Source organism: Dreissena polymorpha, chromosome 1 (genome assembly GCF_020536995.1).
Source record: "Dreissena polymorpha isolate Duluth1 chromosome 1, UMN_Dpol_1.0, whole genome shotgun sequence".
NCBI classification, from domain to species: domain Eukaryota; kingdom Metazoa; phylum Mollusca; class Bivalvia; order Myida; family Dreissenidae; genus Dreissena; species Dreissena polymorpha.
The window spans coordinates 45,404,417-45,425,102 of NC_068355.1; the positions used below are offsets into that span (position 1 = coordinate 45,404,417).

General features: G+C 36.5%; 1 long non-coding RNA gene across 1 annotated transcript in view; it reads right to left on the reverse strand.

The window, feature by feature from the left end:
• The window catches only part of LOC127865133 (uncharacterized), a 48,062-nt gene that overhangs the window by 27,256 nt on the left and 120 nt on the right, over positions 1-20,686 (reverse strand). The gene's annotated exons all lie outside the window — the stretch shown is intronic.

Here is a 20,686-nt window from a genome sequence, read left to right on the forward strand (position 1 = left end):
GAAGGTGCCAGTCCTGACAAGTTTGTTTACAGGGTTTGAGCCATGCCAAGACTTAGCCCTGGCCCAGAAGTTAAGGGACTGTTGTTTTCGGCGCAAGTCAAGGTGTAGCATACCGGCCTCCTCTTCAAGCAGTGCACCCGGTGTACAGTTTAAGGCTCTCAGAGCTATCCTAAGGGCCTTATATTGAATGGCATCAACCATTTTTAGGGCGTTTGGCTTTGCACATGCATATGTCTGGGCTCCATAATCTAGCTTTGGACGTATAAGGGACTTATCAAGAGTTAAGAGGTTATTTTTATATAATCCGAAACCTGTGCCTCTTAACATTCTCATTAAGTTTAGGTCCCTTTTGCACCTTTCTGCCAAATATTTAAAGTAGTGAGTAAAGGTTAACTGTTTATCTAGGTACATACCTAGAAATTTCACCACTTTTTCAAAAATAATTTTGGTGCCGCCTCAATTTAAGTCCAAAGAGTGCTGAATTTGGTCGCCAAATAATACTCCTACTGTTTTGGTTGGAGAAATTTTAAATCCCCATCCAATAGACCATTTCCATATGGAGTTTAAGCCTGCTTGAGCCGTCTTCTGCAGGCGTAACATGTTAGACCCCTTTAACCAAGTGCCTGTGTCATCGGCAAACTGGGAGATAACCATTCCTGAGTCTTTTACAGCATCAGGTAGCCGTTTTCAATGAGGGAGAACAGAGTTGGGGATATTACGGACCCCTGGGGGGTGCCGCGAATGGTTATGGTTACCTCTGATAACTCCCTATCGACCCTGACCTGGATTTTGCGACCCTCTAGGAAAGCTCTGAGGTAGTGAAAACAGTATCCAGTGATTCCATTGTCAGTTAGCTTTTTTAATATGCCAAAGGTCCATGTTAAATCAAAGGCAGCCTGAAGGTCCAAAAAAATTGCTAGTACTGATTGCCCTTGATTTTTTGCAGAAAGAATATCATGTTGTTGTCTAGCTAGCTGATCAAGAGTGGAACGCCCCTTCCTAAAGCCAGACTGGAAGGGGTTAAGTATGTTTTTAGATTCCAATAAGTGTATTTATTTTTTACCATTATTTCTAGTAATTTGCCTGCGTGAGATGTTAAACTTATTGGACGATATGAGTTTGGATTGTTTTTGTCCTTACCAGGTTTAGGAATAGGACTGTGGCCTGCTTCCACTCGGGTGGTACTGTGCCTGTCCTTAGCATACACCTGATTGAATAGGTTAAGTAATATTTTAAGAGTTATGGTTGGCATATTTTTAAACATTAAATATGCTATTTTGTCAGGCCCCGTGGCAGTATTGCTCCTGGTGTTAATGGCGCTTAATAATTCAGTTAAAGTCAAATGTAAATTAAGAGCGTGCTGTTGTTCCCAGGCTCATTTTAAATGTTTTTGTGCTCCATCTCAAACCGCTTTTGATAATTCAAAGTTTCAACAGGAAGGTTTGCGTCACTGAAGACAGATTGGAAATGCTGTACCAAAAATTGAGCCTTTTCCTTTGGGTTGGTGGCAAATTCGCCTTGAATTCTGTGAATTTTTTGCCAAAAATCCCTAGTATTTTTCTTATTAATAATTGCTGAATCACAGAATTCTTTCCAATGTTGAGATTTTGCGTCCAAAATGACCCGCTTTGATTTTCGAGGGACCTATAATTAAGAAGATTATGCTCAGGGGGGTTCTTTTTAAGAATTTTTAATGCCTTTTTACGATCCTGTACCGCCTTTGAGCACGCCTCATGCCACAACGGGACCTTATTTCTGGTCTTAACCTTGCCGGAGGAGACCGGTATGCTACATTCCACTATGGACAGAATCTTACTAGTAAAAATATTGCAAAACTGATTTGAGTCCTGAGAGTGAACATCTGCAAGGGAGAGATCTGAACAGAGGTCCCTAAACTGAGCCCAGTTAGCTTTTTCAAGTAAAAATTTGTGCTCCCCTGAGCATTGTACATCATTTCCCTGTGCAATATAGTTGAGCAGGGCAACCTGTTGTGGGAGGTGATCAGATCCAATTGTATCGTTAACGGTTGCCCATGCAGACGCACTGGCTATCCTGGCATTAACAGCAGTAAGGTCAATGTGTGAGTTTAAACCTGTGGGGTTAAGTCTGGTTGGAGAACCATCATTGAGCAGTATAAGGTCTTGCTCGTCCAACCATTCTATAACCGCCCGACCTTCTGCATCTGAATTGTTGGAGCCCCAAGCAGGGTGATGTGCATTAAAGTGCCCTGTGAATATTACATCATAGGGTCCTTTAATGGTCCTTAATTCCTTAAAGAGGCCGTTCAAAGTTTCAAGATCACATCCTCTTGAGTAAATATTGACCAAAGTAAGAGGCCGGTTCTTATCAATAACCAATTTAATTGCTAATGCCTCAATAGCCGTGCTACCATCCGGTTTTAATTGGTTGTTCACTCCAAAGTATTCGTAACAAGGGCTGTTTGTAAAACATGCATGCCCCCCTATATGGGCTATAAGTTGAAGTAGCAGCCATTGTGTGAATACGTTTTTTGTCACTGAATACGTTTTTTGTCAATGTGGGTGGTGGTGGTGGTGGTGGTGGTGGTGGTGGTGGTGGTGGTGGTGGTGGTGGTGGTGGTGGTGGTGGTGGTGGTGGTGGTGGTAGCAGAAGAAATAGTAGTAGTAGTAGTAGTAGTAGTAGTAGTAGTAGTAGTAGTAGTAGTAGTAGTAGTAGTAGAAGTAGTAGTAGTAGTAGTAGTAGTAGTAGTAGTAGTAGTAGTAGTAGTAGTAGTAGTAGTAGTAGTAGTAGTAGTAGTAGTAGTAGTAGTAGTAGTAGTAGTAGTAGTAGTAGTAGTAGTAGTAGTAGTAGTAGTAGTAGTAGTAGTAGTAGTAGTAGTAGTAGTAGTAGTAGTAGTAGTAGAAGTAGTAGTAGTAGTAGTAGTAGTAGTAGTAGTAGTAGTAGTAGTAGTAGTAGTAGTAGTAGTAGTAGAGTAGTAGTAGAAGTAGTAGTAGTGTAGTAGTAGTAGTAGTAGTAGTAGAGTTAGTAGTAGTAGTAGTAGAGTAGTAGTAGAAGTAGTAGTAGTTGTAGTAGTAGTAGTAGAAGTAGTCGTAGTAGTAGTAGTAGTAGTAGTAGTAGTAGTAGTAGTAGTAGTAGTAGTAGTAGTAGTAGTAGTAGTATGCATTACAAAAATGCAGTTAGCCTTACATCTTGGTAAAATTAAATATATTGAAGGGAGGCAAATCTGTAACAATAAAATTTAAACCTTATTGCATTTTGTTTCCCTTGTAGTGTATTACCTCCCCTGTCCTGCTTATATTATATAATCAACAAAATTAAACAGTTAACACAATATTTAATATAAAAAATATACCAAAAATCTCATATTCTGATAATATACTTACTGATCCACTGTATTTTACTAAAAGGATGATGTTTCATTGGACTGATAATTATAGATTTAGGATTACAGACCAGTTGCTTCAGTAATATTGTTCAGAGTGTGCCCTGTTGGCCGCGTATGCATTCTAAAATTATCATTCAAAAAACCATTTTACTATTTCGAGTCACCGTGACCTTGATCTTTGACCTAGTGACCTCAAAATCAATAGGGGTCATCTGCTAGTCATGATCAATGTACCTATGAAGTTTCATGATCCTAGGCACAAGCGTTCTTGAGTTATCGTCTGACAACCACCGGGTGGACGGACCGACCGACAGACAGACCGACCGACCGACAGACCGACATGAGTAAAGCAATATACCCCCTCTTCTTCGAAGGGGGGCATAATTAATAGTATTTTTAATATAAATGGACAGACCACCAGCAATATGATGGTTTAAAATACCAAATTTTTTAGCTTCACAGTAAAAGCCAGGAATTTGCTTAACATTATTATTAGAAAATCTTGCTTCCTGGAGGCATAATATATGTATACAGTCAATCTTGTATTAAGAGACCACTCAAGGGAGTAATCAAAAGTGGTCTCTTAATAAAATGGTCTTTAAATAAAAAAGGCCATTCTGGAAGAATGCTTACCCTCAATTTTAATCTATATGAAGGATAATCTCTTTTGTCAACAATGATTTTAACTTTTATGATAAAATGAACATAAACACAATACATAAACAATATTTTACTTGTAATGTGTTTTATTTTTTCACTTATTATAAATTATCACATATTATAAATGAATTGTGTGTACATATTTATTTGCAAAAGCAACATAGACAAGGAAATATTTTTCGCGTTTTTTTTCACCTGACACATAATTTTCCAAGTCTACAAGCACCTCGGCTTTACGCTTAAGAATGTTCTCAATTTGAGTTTTACCGACTCCAAACTCATCTGCAATTTTACGTGCACTTTTACTCTTTGACAATTCCAAAACCCAAATTTTCTCGTTCAACGTTAACACTTTTCGTTTTGACATTTTAATTTCTGCATGTACGCCTAAGGAAATCTGACTCGATTATGATAAATAATGAGCTGAAAAAATTAAAACACGTCAATTGAAAACAAACAAACAGACCTGATTGGAAAATTTATTAAGTAAATAACAATGTGATTGGCTAACAAATATCTACTAATTAGCATAATTACAAATTGGTAATGTACGGATTTCGACAGATGTTGCCGATTAATAGTTTGTTTTCCGCACTTCTCAGGAAATGTTTGTCGCATACAGTGCATTGTTTCTGCACCTGTTATCTATACTCAAGAAAAATCGGCGTTGTCTCTTAACGTTCCACATAGTAAACTTTTTAAGCTGTAGACTGAGCGTAAAACGTTCCTCTATTATTGAACTCAATAAATTGATATGCAGTCTACAACAATACCGGTCAGAACTGGTCAACGAGACAAAGCATAATCATAATGGTTGGTGTGAAAACAAAGCAGCGGTGTAACAGTACATCTTATTGGCTTAGATAAACAATTAACACAGATTTGTCCCTGAAAGATCAATACATTAACCACTTTTACCTCCTAGTGGTCGCTTAATTCAAGATTTGGACATCAAAATACATAGAAATGAGCGGTCGCTGGTCCCGAAAGACAAAAGTCGCTGAATACAATATCATTATATAGCGAAGAAGCTCCTTGGGATTTCAAAATGGTCGCATAAGACAAAGGTCGCTTAATACAAGTGGTCGCATCCACAAGATTGACTGTATTAGGATTACTGTCAAGGAAATACTTCAGCTCTGTATGTTTGTTGGTGGTAAGACCACCAACATTAAAAGAAATGATTTGCAGATTACTGTCCATATTGGAGTGAAATTATCTTGCGTTTAATCTGATTGATATTATGATGAAGAGATTTAACTCCTAATTTTTGACCGGCACTGGCCCCTTTGAGTTTCGCGGGGGTCCTGGCCGGCCGGGCAGGTTTCTTGTTTACTGAGGAGAAACCTCTGGCCAAGTTGGGCATCCTGGATCTTCTATTTTTGGAGGATCCCCAGTTCCAGAATGGGTTTTGTTAGAGATTCTCTGCAATTTTTGAACCGAGAATCAATTCTATTACAAATGTTGGAAATATCACGACACCCAGTGGACGGCCTATTTCGGTCCTTTAAAATCTCATCTATCAGATCTGTCAGCTTGCTGAGATGTATGTTCCTATATGTGTGACCTGTTGCTAGCAGATCCTTAATGTTGATAAATGATTCCCCAGCAAACAAGTTACGTCTGCTGGTGTTAATGGCAGGGGAGCTCATTGGGGATGTCTGGGTGTCGACCATTCTGGGACGGATAGGGGGGACACTAACTCGGGGCTCCTCCTCTATTTCGCAGACACCAGAGATTGTAAGGTTCTCCAATATACTGGAGTGCACTGACACCAGAGAGTCGTGCCCTGTCAGGTCAAAAAATTGTCTGAAAGTGTAGTGCCACTACAAGTAGTGTCACTAGCACCATCAGACAACAGGGAGGACAGGGAAAACCCCCTGGTAGCCACAGGGGGGGCGCCTCTGTGTAAGTGAATCCCCCTGGATAGGCGATACAGGGGGGGGGGGGGGCGTATTTGCAGTGTGTGGTTGGAGACCGGTTCCACAGGTATAACCTTGGGGAGGGTTTCCCTATTTATGGGTTGAGGGGGGGGGGGGGGGGGGGTACTCTTACCTGCTAACCCCTCAACTATGGGGCATGTCCTCCTGGTTTGTGGCAAGATAGTACCGGAAGAGGCATGTTTAGGTGAAACCGCTGACCCGGTTGTGATGGTGGTGTTTCGGGCGCCCAGGCTGTGGCTCAGTGTCAGGTGCAAGTAGCCTGCTCTCCGCCTCGGACCAGGTGACCCCATAAAAACTGGCAAAGGTGGCTATATGGATAGCCCTCTTATAGGAGGAGCACCCCTGGTTGGATGCAGAGTGCTGGCCGCCACAGTTGGCGCACAACAAGACTTGTTGGTGCACCTTCTTTGGCAGTATGAAGTAATATTAGGGCATTTACCTCTGCTGGCTATAAGTCCAAAGCCCTGGCAATTGAAGCACCGGGCAGGTGTGGCCGGACAGGGACGAATGTCGAGAGCTATGCTGGTGTCCTTGACAAAAAAATTATTTGGGACTGGTATGGAAGTTAAGAAAGTGATTTTGACCAGTCTTGGAAAGCCAGGTGAAGCAGGGCGATAAGGTTCAACCCTTTCCAAATTGGTGATAAGAAGATCAGAAATAGGTGTCGCAGGGTTGAAAGAGAGAGATGTCTGAAGTTCCATCAAGTCCTGGCTTTCCGGGATCCCTGCTATGTGACCGTGTACCGACCTCATGATCGACGGGGATAAGGCCCGGACCGCGACTTTGCAAAGGAAAAAAGTACCCCTAAAAAGAAGGTTGGCAAGCGCTTGAGCTGACTTGCGCTGCAAGAGCATGCAGCCAGACACCAAGGGCATCGTCCGCTCAACAAGTCCAGGGAGTTCCTTTGCCAAACACGTGGCCAATTGGAAAATAGAAAGGAAGGACATGATGGGGCCTACACTTACAGGCTGACTGGAGGAGGCACTTAAAGGGCATGGTATTGTGGGATAGATGTTGCCTATCCAGCCCTGAAAGTGCCCCCAGTAAAGGAGTCAGTTTTTTTACTTTGCCCCTTGGATGATTTATTGTAAGAAGACATTTGTGAGGATTGGAAAAAGTTTGATAATAATGATTTAAGTGGTAATCCTAAGTGTAATGTGTAATGTGTATACCAATAGTGTTAAATGTCACAGTAGTTTTTAATTAGCACAGTTCAAAGTAAAGCATTAAATGTAATCACCGCACCGGTAAACAACCCAATATAGTATATATAAGTAAATAACGATGGTTAATGAGGTCATTTGGTAATTTTAATTGATATAATGAAAGAGCTAAAAATACCAAATGACATCCGAAATACTACAAGTTTTAGATTATTACGAAAAAAGGAACAATGGACGGGCAAGGGACAATACAACAGTAGTGGATGGATGTTGGTGAAGTGGTAAGGCCCTTCTTATTCGTCTGCTTTCTTATTTCTCTGTATCTGCAACGTTAATAACTTTGTTTACATAAACCCTCTACAGTAATGGCAACCGAAAGATCATGATGACGGTTTTTCTATTATTTGACCTAGTGACCTAGCTTTTGACCTCAGATGACCCAAATACAATCCCAACCCAGATTTCATCAAAATAAACATTCTGACCATATTTCATAAAGATTGGATGAAAACTGCTACCTCTATTGCCTACACAAGGTTTTTCTATTATTTGACCTAGTTTTTAACCTAGTATCATAGTTTTTGACCCCAGATGACCCAAATACATTCCCAACCCAAATTTCATCAAGATACACATTCTGACCAAATTTCATAAAGATTGGATGAAAACTGTGACCTCTACTGTCTACACAAGGTTTTTCTATTATTTGACCTAGTTTTTTACCTAGTGACCTAGATTTTGACCCCAGATGACCCAAATACAATCCCAACCCAGATTTCATCAAGATAAACATTCTGACCAAATTTCATTAAGATTGGATGAAAACTGTGACCTCTACTGTCTACACAAGGTTTTTCTATTATTTGACCTAGTTTTTTACCTAGTGACCTAGTTTTTGACCCCAGATAACCCAAATACAATCCCAACCCAGATTTCATCAAGATACACATTCTGACCAAATTTCATAAAGATTGGATGAAAACTGCGACCTCTATTGTCTACACAAGGTTTTTCTATTTTTTACCTATTATGTGACATAGTTGTTTACCTAGTCACCTAGTTTTTTACCCCAGATGTATGGCAAGCGAAATGCACATTAATTCCTTAAACCACGGTTTAACAGTTAACTATATAGTTAAGAGACTTTGAACCCGGGTTCAAAGTGCCGTTTGCACATTAAATCCTTAAACCCGAGTTCAAGAGTTTGAACTGCAGTTCAAAGTCTCTTAACTCTATAGTTAAGAGAGGACCAATGAAATCGCGGCATTTACCTTCTATATATAGCTAATTGTGGTTTAAGCTCCGCTGATTGGTTGTCTCTGAATTATGTAGATAAGAGATTTGTATCTATTTTTAGACACACTTTGAACTGCGGTTCAAACTCTTGAACTCGGGTTTAAGGATTTAATGTGCAAACGGCACTTTGAACTCGGGTTCAAAGTCTCTTAACTCTATAGTTAACTGTTAAATAATTAATGTGCATTCCGCGCGTTTTAACCCCAGTTTAAGACTTTGAACCGCAGTTTAAGACTTTGAAAAATAGGTTAAGACTTTTAGGTGTTTGGTTGTCTCTGCACATTAATTATTATACGCCCGTCTATGACGGGACGTATTATGGTATACCCCGCGTCCGTCTGTCCGTCCGTCTGTCCGTCCGTCTGTCCGTCCGTCTGTCCGTCCGTCTGTCCGTCCGTCCGTCCGTCCGTCCGTCTGTTAATGTCGTACGCTACGTCAAATATCCTTTTACAGATTTTCTTCAAATTTTAACACAATCTTAATATTGATAAACCCTGATCCCCTTTCGTTTTTGACGGAATTCTGAATTGTCGTTCCAGAGTTATGGGACTTTGTTCGTCAAAATTTCGTGATTTCATTGAATGTCCTACTGTAGCTCAAATATCCTTCGATGGATTTTTTTCAAATTTCAACACAATCTTAATATTGATAAACCCTGATCCCCTTTCGTTTTTGACGGAATTCTGAATTGTCGTTCCAGAGTTATGGGACTTTGTTCGTCAAAATTTCGTGATTTCATTGAATGTCCTACCGTAGCTCAAATATCCTTCGATGGATTTTTTTCAAATTTTAACACAATCTTAATATTCATAAACCCTGATCCCCTTTCATTTTTGACGGAATTCTGAATTGTCGTTCCAGAGTTATGCGACTTTGTTCGTCAAAATTTCGTGATTTCATTAAATAAACTGAAGTAAAAAAATGATTCAAAGGGTTATTTATTACCTTACTACTTCATTGGCGAACGACGGGCGTATCATGCGCTCATGGCGCAGCAGTTTATTAACCAATATCGTCATGTGATATTGTTTTGTTCCTGGCGCATTTCTATCAAGATGGCGGCGGATGAAGTTAGTGAATTATTACGTACGTTTGAAACAGCATTCCAAGATATAGAAAGAAAACTTCAAAGTGGTTTTGCAGACAACGCAGACTTCGTCAAAAGTGTGAGGTTATCGCAGCAAATAAGGTTATATTTATATAATTTCTTTGTGATCCTTTTATGGTATAAATCTGATAGAAATACCCCTAACCGAAATACAGTCGATTCGGATTAGTGTACAGTTTGTCAATCAGCTCTGGAAAATCAGCAGTTCCGATTAATTTGTATTTAATTTTCCATAATTCCCCAATAAAAAAAAAGATTAGTGTCTAAGGTCTACATTAGGTAAAGGAATAAAGTAACAAAGTTTTAGTAAGAAAGCTTTTGTATTATGCTTACAGGGGGGGGGGGGGGATAAATGCAGCAAAAAGTTAACCAGAACTGATTGAATGAGTTATGTTTTGAAATGCGCATATGGAAATAGAAGGCTTTATTATTTTCAAATACAAAAATTGCTGATTGAAAACAAATGCCATGATAATGTTTTGAAATACTAATTCTGTAAGTTGAAAGATTTTCAATAATTTTCCGAAAAGGTGAACTTTAATTGGCTATTTTTGACAAAAAAATGCATATGCCGTCTGGCCTAACCTGTTATCATACAAAATAAATTTTACCCTTTATTTTTACATCATCTCACATTGACACTAAATCCCGAAATAAATTATTGTGGACTGGACTTGTGAATTAATGTTTTTTGCCAGGTTATTCTAAACTGGTTGACTGACTGTACAGTCAAGTTACCATTCCGGATCATTACCCATAGCGCATCACTTTGATGTTGAAGACCATGCGTATCGCAATAAATAGTTGACATTTTTAGATGATATTTTGCACACAGCATCTTCAAGGCCGTTTTTTTCTAAATGCATTGATTGAGTCGTAATTGGAGCTATTCGTTGTTAAACATTTTGGTATGTTTTGGCGACATGTATATACGACTTTGTTTACTTCCGTCTCGTTTCCAAAAAGAGGTTTAACATTATTCGCGGCCACATTCTAAAACTCTGTTGAAAAGTAAAGAGTTTACGCATTGATTTAAAGGCCATTTAGTAGTCTTTCTCCCTGCAAAAGTCCGTTTCAGTTTTGATTCGTGTTTAAGATTTTGCAACACCTTAAATGAAATGAAGAATTAGGGCAATAACGGATCAAGCGTGATAATATGCGTATTGATAATATAATATATTAAAATATATGCACATCTTGTTGATTCTTTCAATAAATGACCTCACTCGTAATGTTTTATTTATGTTCCATGTTCAATACCGATGATTAGATATGATAAAAACAATTAACATGGTTTATAAGATGCCCATCTTTTCGATCTATTTAGGTTTTTCAACAGATAGTTCACACAAGAACACCATGCGAAACGTGTATATACAAGATCACATATAGAAAACAATACAAAAATAATTAATATTATTTATAACTGGCAATGTAACTTGGTCATTGTAAACAACACAGTTCATGTGTCGACAATTCAAATAGCATGTTAGATGCCCCCGGAGTGGTTTCGATCACGTGATCCGTTATGGCTACAACTGATCCGTTAATGCATGAATTCTGCGGTGAAAAAAAGGTATCACAAATACATTTTGCCTGCGATTAAAAATAAAACTATGTGCTGAATCAGTAAGCAAAGTAATATTTAATCAAACTGATGTAAAAGAAGTCTCAAAACATTTATTGCTTTTCGTCAGAACAACTTTATTACGCTACTGATCCGGTAATGGTAACTTGACTGTATAACGGATAGCTAAGCCGAGTGACTTCGAGTCTCATTGCAATGTATGCATAATGCATTCAGTAATTAAATTATTAAACCTCGAAAGACAAATGTCTTTCTTATTGAAACATGCCAGCGGTTTTAAATTTCCAACAAATATTATTTGTTTACAGCGCGAATGTCATGGTACACTGATTCAGCCATTACAGGATCGCTTATTTCTGCGTTTAATAAGACCGAGTTCATGGAAATCGCTTCACACTTGATGAAGTAATAGCTGTTCAAAGCGATGCACCCTATATTCGGGTCATTTTGAGTTGAATACCTTGTTATATTTGATAGTGAAAATAGTGTTTTCAGAGAAATTGATTATTCGCTATAATTTGATTTTTTTTTCATTCAAAATGATGTTTTTACTTATTAATATCATAGGAGGTTTTGGGGATTCCGATAATGACGTCAGGTTTTCACATGCGCAAGTTTTGGCCGTCAAGACAGCGGCCATTTCGCTATTGTTTGCATTTGATGAACCGCATCGTGATACGGTTACCATAACAATCTCTATTTGGCACATCTTCGCGACCATTTTTAAGAACAAAAAAATATTCAGAAATGGAAATTCTTTCAGAATAAATTGAATTCAATGAACGAACAGAAATAAGGACGAAAACAAACAACAAAAAGATTGATTTTATGTAATCAACATATAGTATTAACTGATTTGAACCTTTATATGTCTGTAAAAACTTACCTTGTTACAGATTAAATAAATCCTCTTGATAAATGTAATTGTTTTTTTTTATTGTTCACACGAATTTTAACACTCTTTGTTTAAGCCTTTTTAACCCAGTGTTTAATTGCCACTTCGTTCATCACAAACCGATTATCTCGATATGATCGGATACTGTCCAGACTAAAACAGGGTGTCATAAATCCAGGCCTTTCCAGGGACCCATACTTGTGTAGGTCCCTGAATAAAGTTAAACCACATGTGGCAGGTCATTAAACACAATTTATGATGCCTTCATGTCATCTCTTGGCATATTGAGCAGACATTTAAGCCACAGTTTAAAGCCAATTACTAAACAGTTGCTTTAATAAAATATTTTAACATGCTTGCCACCATAGGATGGCATAAGCCCCTTTTTTCACATTTTTTGAAACCTAAACGCAAAGTGAAACGGAAAGACAGACGGACAGTGCAATCACTACATGCCCACTTTCAGGGGCATACAAAAAGACATTTGTCTGAAATGGATGAACATGAACTACATAGTATTATAGTATATATACTAGCCAGTTTTAACATAATAATAACGTATTGAACGGGTACTGGCAAATGTAACCTCTGCTATTACGTTTAAAGATCGTACGTTACTGCAGTGTTCGAAATATCATGAAAACAAGCAATCACGTTTGATCACAATAGGGATATAAAATACTTGCATAAAATAAATTAAAAGTAAAGATTTATGGTATCATTAAATGCTAGATTGTTGTCACTCATTATCACTAATAAACAGATTTCAATATACAAGTACATGCAAAGAAAGTTCAATTTGTAAAATATGCAGGTTTTTTTTTTCATATATACGCGCGGAAACCCCTTGTTCAGGACCGTGAAACCGGCATTATTATTTACCGGTATTGACCTTTTTGCCATTCCATAAAGCGTACTCTTAATTTAATATATGCTTTATTGAATGGCAAAAAGGTCAATAAATGGTAGGTGATTACGATCGAAAAAGACACGTTAAGATGTAGACTTTGTACAAAAGTGTATTTCGTTATTTATCTCCACAAAAAGGCCGATTTATTCCTAGTTTACACACTGCACAGGCTAATCTGGGATAACAATTTACGCACCAGCATAATGACCAGTTTTCTCAGAACGCGACACAATTATGTTAATGATTCATTTTATAGTTTGTTAATTCATTGACTACAAATTTGTATTACACTTATGTCTACCTTGAGGTTGTTGTACATAGTATAATTATGTTACAAATATAGTATTTTCTGTAAACAGTATTTGAGTGTGTCCAAGAGTATGATATAGCTGAGATCACTCAAATACTGTCAAATTCTTGCTTTAACTTATATTTTTATGGGCCGTTTCATCAAACATCGTACAACAAATTTAGAATACGATACGAATTTCAAAGAAACATTATTTTAACAGACCGAAGCATATTTTTGCTTATTTCAAGTAAAATCATTTATTTCATCATTTTCTTACCGATGGCTTATATCTTGCGGAGCTATTTATCAACAGCTTGTATATTTTTAGTTTTTAAATTTAAGTTATAAATTAAGATTGTCGTACGATCTTTGATGAAACGGTCCCATAAAAATATAAGTTAAAGCAATAGTGAAAGAGAATGTGGGAAAATGTAGCTAGAAATGGTTTTGAACATGCATAATTGTGTCGTGTTCTGAGAAAAATGGGCATAATGCTTATGCGTAAAGTGACACTTTCCGCCTTATCTGGATTTTTGCTAAGAAGAGACATTATTAAAACGAAACATTCCATAAAAGAGCAAATTGTCGTCCCTTATTAGCCTGTGCGGACTGAACAGGCTAATCTGGGATGACAATTTACGCACCAGCATTATGTCCAGTTTTCTCAGAACGCGAGACAATAATGTTTATGATTCATTTTATACTTTATTTATTTAATTAACTACAAATTTGTATTACATTATGTCTACCTTGAGGTTGTTGTACATAGTATAATTATGTTACAATTATAGTATTTTCTGTTAACGAACAAATGCTTTTGTATCGAATACTGTGCATTAATATTGTTTTCTAACCAATGTTTTCTTATAGGGATCACTTGTCCGTCGTTTGTCTCGTTAAAAAGTATTAATAGCATCAGTTTGAAACTTTATACATTAATAGACCTCATTGAGTGGGAGTGCGTCGATAAAGAACTCTTAGCATCCCGCTTTGTTAAATTATTTTTAATTAATGCATAACCATTATTCTTGTATTAGTTAAGTTAAATTGTCATAAAACAATGTTGTCATGTCATTTTTCCATTTTTCTTTTTTGTGTAACGTTTTGAAAATAAAGCTTTTATTTGTTGTTATTATTATTATTAATACGGATGTTTTAGTCCGGTCTGTTTTCCAAATCGTTACAATGGTAAAGTGGTATAGGAGAGGTTGAACATATGATTTTGATTAATAAAGGATTTATATTATTAAACTAGTGTTTTTTCATATTTATCAATGTATGTGGTTCCGTAAATAAATCGGAACTATCCACTTCCGGGTTAAGAAATTGAGATAATTTAGAGATTACATCCATAAATTTGGTAATAAAACGACAACATGAATTAACAACTAGTATTATTACTGTATATATTCAACAGTTAGGTAATAAATGTACATTCCGCGCTTGTTAACCCCAGTTTAAGACTTTGAACCGCAGTTTACACTCTTGAACTCGGGTTTAAGGAATTAATGTGCTCGGGTTCAAAATTTCTTAACTATATAATTAACTGTTAAATAATTAATGTGCATTCCGCGCCTCTTAACCGCAGTTTAAGACTTTGAACCGCAGTTTAAAGTCTCTTAACCCTATAGTTAAGAGAGGACCAATGAAATCGCTGCATTTACCTTCTATATATAGCTAATTGTGGTTTAAGCTCCGCTAATTGGTTGTCTCAGATAACAGATTTGTATCTATTTTTAGACACACTTTGAACTGCGGTTCAAACTCTTGAACTCGGGTTTAAGGATTTAATGTGCAAACGGCACTTTGAACCCGGGTTCAAAGTATCTTAACTATATAGTTAACTGTTAAACCGTGGTTTAAGGATTTAATGTGCATTTCGCTTGCCATACAGATGACCTAAATACAATCCCAACCCAGATTTCATCAAGATAAACATTCTGACCAAATTTCATAAAGATTGGATGAAAACTGTGACCTCTACTGTCTACACAAACAAATTATTGACAGACACACGCACACACACACACGCACGCAAGCACATACGGACGCCGGACATCACACGGTCACATAAGCTCACCATGTCACTTTGTGACAGGTGAGCTAAAAATAGATAAATTTACTTTTTTGAACATGCTTTACACATGTCAATGTTTTATGTACATAGAAATAGTCAAAACATTTCAAATAAAAAATATACTGTTGAATCTACTAATACAAATGATACCTGAAAACTGCCATAGCCACTAAATAACTTATGCATCGATCCAAAATTTTATTTTTCCCTGACTTTTCACTGACTTTTGTGAAATTTCATTACTCACTGACCATTTTTTTAAATTCCCTAACTTTTTACTGACCATGAAACAAGAAATATCTTTTAAAAAGATATACGGCGTTGATTGTGGTCGATGTTTATGAACGTTCAAAAGTTATCTCTATGAGATAAAAAGTAGCGGATGCCTTTTTTCTGCGCAGTTCTTAGCTACATCACAAGCAAATCAATTACGGGGTGTTGCGCCAGATTTCGTGGCTTATTTTGCTTTATGTGATATTATTACTCAGATATCTATATTTACAGAATAGAAAAACACAAGAAACATGAAAATAAACGAGTGCATATAGGTCAGCCGGCAATACTCGAATCTTATTTAATTGCATAATTATAGTATAGTGAATTATTGTGCTCATGCTTAATAAACTGGTCTAAATGGATAAATATTTCTAATTAATTTTATCAAAATTGGTCCTTATCATGCAAATGTTGAAAACATATTAAAAATCGATGATTGACATACCACAATAATATCGCCGAATATCTTTATTTAGTATCTTTCTGATCAAAACAGACTTCAAGTGCACAAAGTTTACGAGACGGCGTTTATATAAAGATTTCTGCAACTGACCGCAAACTGACCTTGATACCTTGCAGATTGGAATGCAATGCATTAAAGTTAGGTAACAATTCTGCTGCTGAAACGACGGCTTGTTTACGCCAAATGTACACGACCAAGGCAACAACTGTGCCTAAAATATTGATATATCGACAAAGCGACTAAACGAACTATTTACTCCATCAGACAAAAATAGCATAGATTCCAATTTTTTCCTTCAATGAAAAGATTGCAACCCCTTCTGCGAACTCCGGTGATAAACTGTATATAAACTCTGACTTTCACACACTGGCCGCGAATTGACCCGAAACCTCGCGGATTGAAATGCAATGCAAGTAAGTACTAAATATGAGAATATAGCCTTTAGTATAAACACTTTTGCGCTGGTAATTCTCTGAAAATAAAAGGTGAATGCACAAACTGTATTTATGTCGAAAATTGATTGTAAAACTGTTCTATCTATTGAGCCTTTTCATTAGAGATAAAATTGTTTCATGCAGTAAAACAGTGTTACAAAGACGCGGATATGTTTCCAATGTTCTGGTGTTATACTCAAATCAGCCAATGGAATAAATGAAGTGTATTCATTCGTACCTAGCCGCGGGAAATTTTATTTGAATATTATTGGACACTTACAAAGGTCAAGTCAGGGTGAAAAGCTGGCTTAATACAGCTTACGCCGAAAAAATCAAATTTCCCTGACTTTTCAAGTTAAGTTGCAACCCTGTCATTATTTATCGAAAAAGCAAGTTTGACGCAGTCTTCAAGTTTTGTTGCAAAAAATCTTAAAGGCTGAAAGAAAATGTCTGAAAAACTGGATCAATTAAAAATTGCACAAATCTGTTACTAGAAGGAATATCACAATGAAAATATGGGCAGCAATAAAACTCAATCTGCACTGTAAAATAGTTAAGTTTATGTTACAGGCCATAGTATATATTTTAAGTTTTAGTGGGTAAAACAATGAAGGAGTTGAATGGAAACTTTTTTTGGATTAAAACATGCACCTGCAACATGGGGTGTATAAAATATGGTGTTTCTTTCTTATGCAAAGGAATATCACTATGAAACTGTAAAGCTAAATAAAGTACAATTTGTACTTTAGAAAAATATCAGTTATTATGTGAAGCAATGCACCTTTTTTTAGCTTTGGTCACTCAAAATATGCAAGTTCTTTGCGGAAAATCTAAACGGCTGAATGCAAATATCTGAAAAAAGGATAAATCACCAATTGCAATATTTCATTATTTAAAGCATACATGCCATATGTCCCGGATTGTCCGGGACAGTCCCGGAAATGAAGAACTTGTCCCGCTGTCCCGGAAATCTGTCAAATGTCCCGGAATTTACAAAATCCATATATACATGTACCTTATCTTAGGCTTAACTGCACCTCGAATCTGTGTATATCTGCAGCGTCTCCATGACAATGCCTACCCGAATAGGCAGACTACGCTACGTGTCAAAATGGATCAATTAACAGGGGTCCTGTTATCATATCGATTGTCTCATGTTCGCGGTCAAACCTAAAAGGCGGAATTGTTTAATGTGGTTGTTAATTGACTTTAATCTACTACGTCATTATTTCCCGCTGCGTAAGGGCAAATGATAGTTGTTCACACATCTGAAGTCCAACATCGCTGAGTAAAAAATTAAAAGCAGTTTATGTTCACTCGTTTAACCGACAAAGAAGTTGAGTAAAAAAGTAAGCATATAAAATCGTCATCCTCACTAGGTTTATTATTGTCTTGTTCTAAACCCCCAGTGAATGAATGAATAAGGCGTATCAACAACTACGCGTTACAAACCGGTCTTAATAACGATACTGCAGTGACGTCACCATCTATGTTTAGAACGCTTACACTGAAAACACGTGGCTTGTATCTAGTAACGGAAGTAGTAATGCTTAGTTTGACGTTAATAGATCAAGTGTATTTCGGATATAGGCTTTTGAACTTTTGCAATTAACGATGTGAAACAAACAAAAAACGTACCAAAAATGCTATGTCTATAAATATCGCTACATTTTATACATGTCCCGGAAAATCCACAAAAGTCCCGGACAATTTAACTCAATGTCCCGGAATTGGTCTGAAAAATTATGGCATGTATGTTTAAAGGAATGTCAACATGAAAATATGGGCAGACATAACACTCAATTGGCATTCTAAAATGATATTTGATGTGATCCATAGTTTATATCTGATGTTTTTGTTGCTACAACTACCGGTATGAAGAGTTTGGATTTAAACATTTTTGGGTTAAAGAAGTTACCTCCAAAATAGGGAAAATAAAATCTGGTGTAAATTTCTTATGCAAAGGACTATCACAATGAAAATATGGGACTTAATAAATTACAATTAGCACTTAAAAAAATATAAAATATGATATGATGCAATGCACCCATTTTTAGCTTTTGTCATGCACAATATGCAAAGTTTTTACGGAAAATCAAAACGACTGAATGCAAATACCTGAAAAACAGGACAAATGAAAACTTGGATAATTTCATTATTAAAAGGAAAATCAAAATGAAAAGAAGGGCAGCCTTAAAACTCAGTCTACACTTTAAAATGATACCATTGATGATATGATCCATAGTACATGTTGTCAGTTTTAGTCGCTAGAACTCTGAGGAGTTTGGATAGAAACAACTTTTGGCTTAAAGCATGCACCCCAAAATGGGGAAAATAAAATCTGGTGTAAATTTCTTATGCAAAGGAATATCACAATGAAAATATGGGATTTAATAAATTACAATTAGCACTTTAGAAAAATATCAGTTATGATATGATGCAATGCACCCTTTTTTAGCTTAAGCCACTGGAATGATGCATGTTTTTATGGAAAACCAAACTGGCTGAAATTAAGCAAGCATGGGAAAAATTAGTTCTGGCTTCCATAACTTTAAATGTCGCTTTTTATGACTTTTGACTGGCGCGACTTTATAGTTATGGACTAACCCCAATAGGAAAGTCAACCAGAAATTCCCGAAAAGTTGACAGGTAACAAAGACCGGTCCAAAACAGCTTTTAAATGCATTTATTTGCTAAAATCAACCGCTTGATTGGAAAGATTGACATTTGTCACATAAAACTGATGTATTATTTCACAAAATACTATCTAACATTTCAAATTTATCTATTCTGCTCTTACATATCGAGAAAAACAGCGATGTGACAGACTTTCTTGAAATGCGAATCTCCTGAGATTTCACGGTCATATGACGTTATTTCTATTTTTAGTAACATACCAAGTGCTCAGGTGCTTTCAAATTCAGAATGACATTTCCCGGTATTTAAAATTATTCTGGCTTATTTTGTAAACAAATCAGGGCTCGAATTTAACTTTTTTTTTCTACTTGCAAAACATTGCGAGCAGTTTTAATACCAACTCGCAAAATCAAAAACATTCTCGCAAATTTTACTGGAAACATAATTTAGTTTCGTTTTTTTTTTATTCAACAGTTAACTTTGCTTTGTCTTTCGTATTGTTATTTCCATCTGTGGGCAAACAGAAACTAGTTATTTTTTGCTTCGACGCCATGTCTGTTCAAGTTCAATGACCACGTGTGAATTAGTCGACTGTTTAACGTTATTTGTACCAATACCATCCTGGTATCTGTACTATAAGTATACTAGTCTATACAAGGTGTGCGCTTACGCATAAGGGTATTAAGACGTTCTATGACCTATGGTTTAGCGTTCAGGACGTCAAACGCATTAAGCAATATTACTTGTTGTTTTTTTCACTATTTCTTTACTCACAAAAAATTACTAGTGGCTTAAAACTTAACTCGCAATCGGTATTTTTCACTCGCATTTTGCGAGTGTGCGAGTGTTAATTTCGAGCCCTGAACAAATGGTAGTGTAAATACAAACTCAAAGTGCATATTACTTAAAACTACCTGATTCACACTGAAAACAGTCTTATAATCCACCAGACGTAAGTTGTTAATAAAAAATAATAGATTTCAGAAAACGAAAGTTATGTATACAATTTCAGCAAAAAATGTCAAAGTCGATCCGAAAGTATCCAAATGAAAACTTGTCATGTGACAAAGCGACAATGGCGTCAAAACTGTGAATTTCAGACTGATGGCAGTTATTTTCATCTACTGCAAGATGCATTTGAAACATTTGAACCTCAAAATATTCCCCGATGCAGTAATTTATATTCATTCACCAATATATGTAGAAATGTATCCAAGAAACTGAGCTTTCTTTGATTTATAGCGTGACATAAATATGTTACGACTCTGGTTGACTTTCGATACTGGGGTTCGCTTCAGCGTACAGGTATGTCAATACTATACAAACTGTACGCTGAAGTTTCTTTAGCTAGGGAAAAATAGGGTAAAATTAAAACTTGCACAAGTTCATTATTTAATTGAATATCACAATGAAAGTATAGACAGACATAAAATCCAATCTGCACTTTAAAATTGTCTTATTTCTAATTTATTTCGGCCGACGAAGTCACATGCGATTTTCGGGTGGTCAACATTCAATGAGGCTTGATCATACGAACCACTAATGACCTCATCGTACAGGCCCGCGAGAGTTAAAGTTTC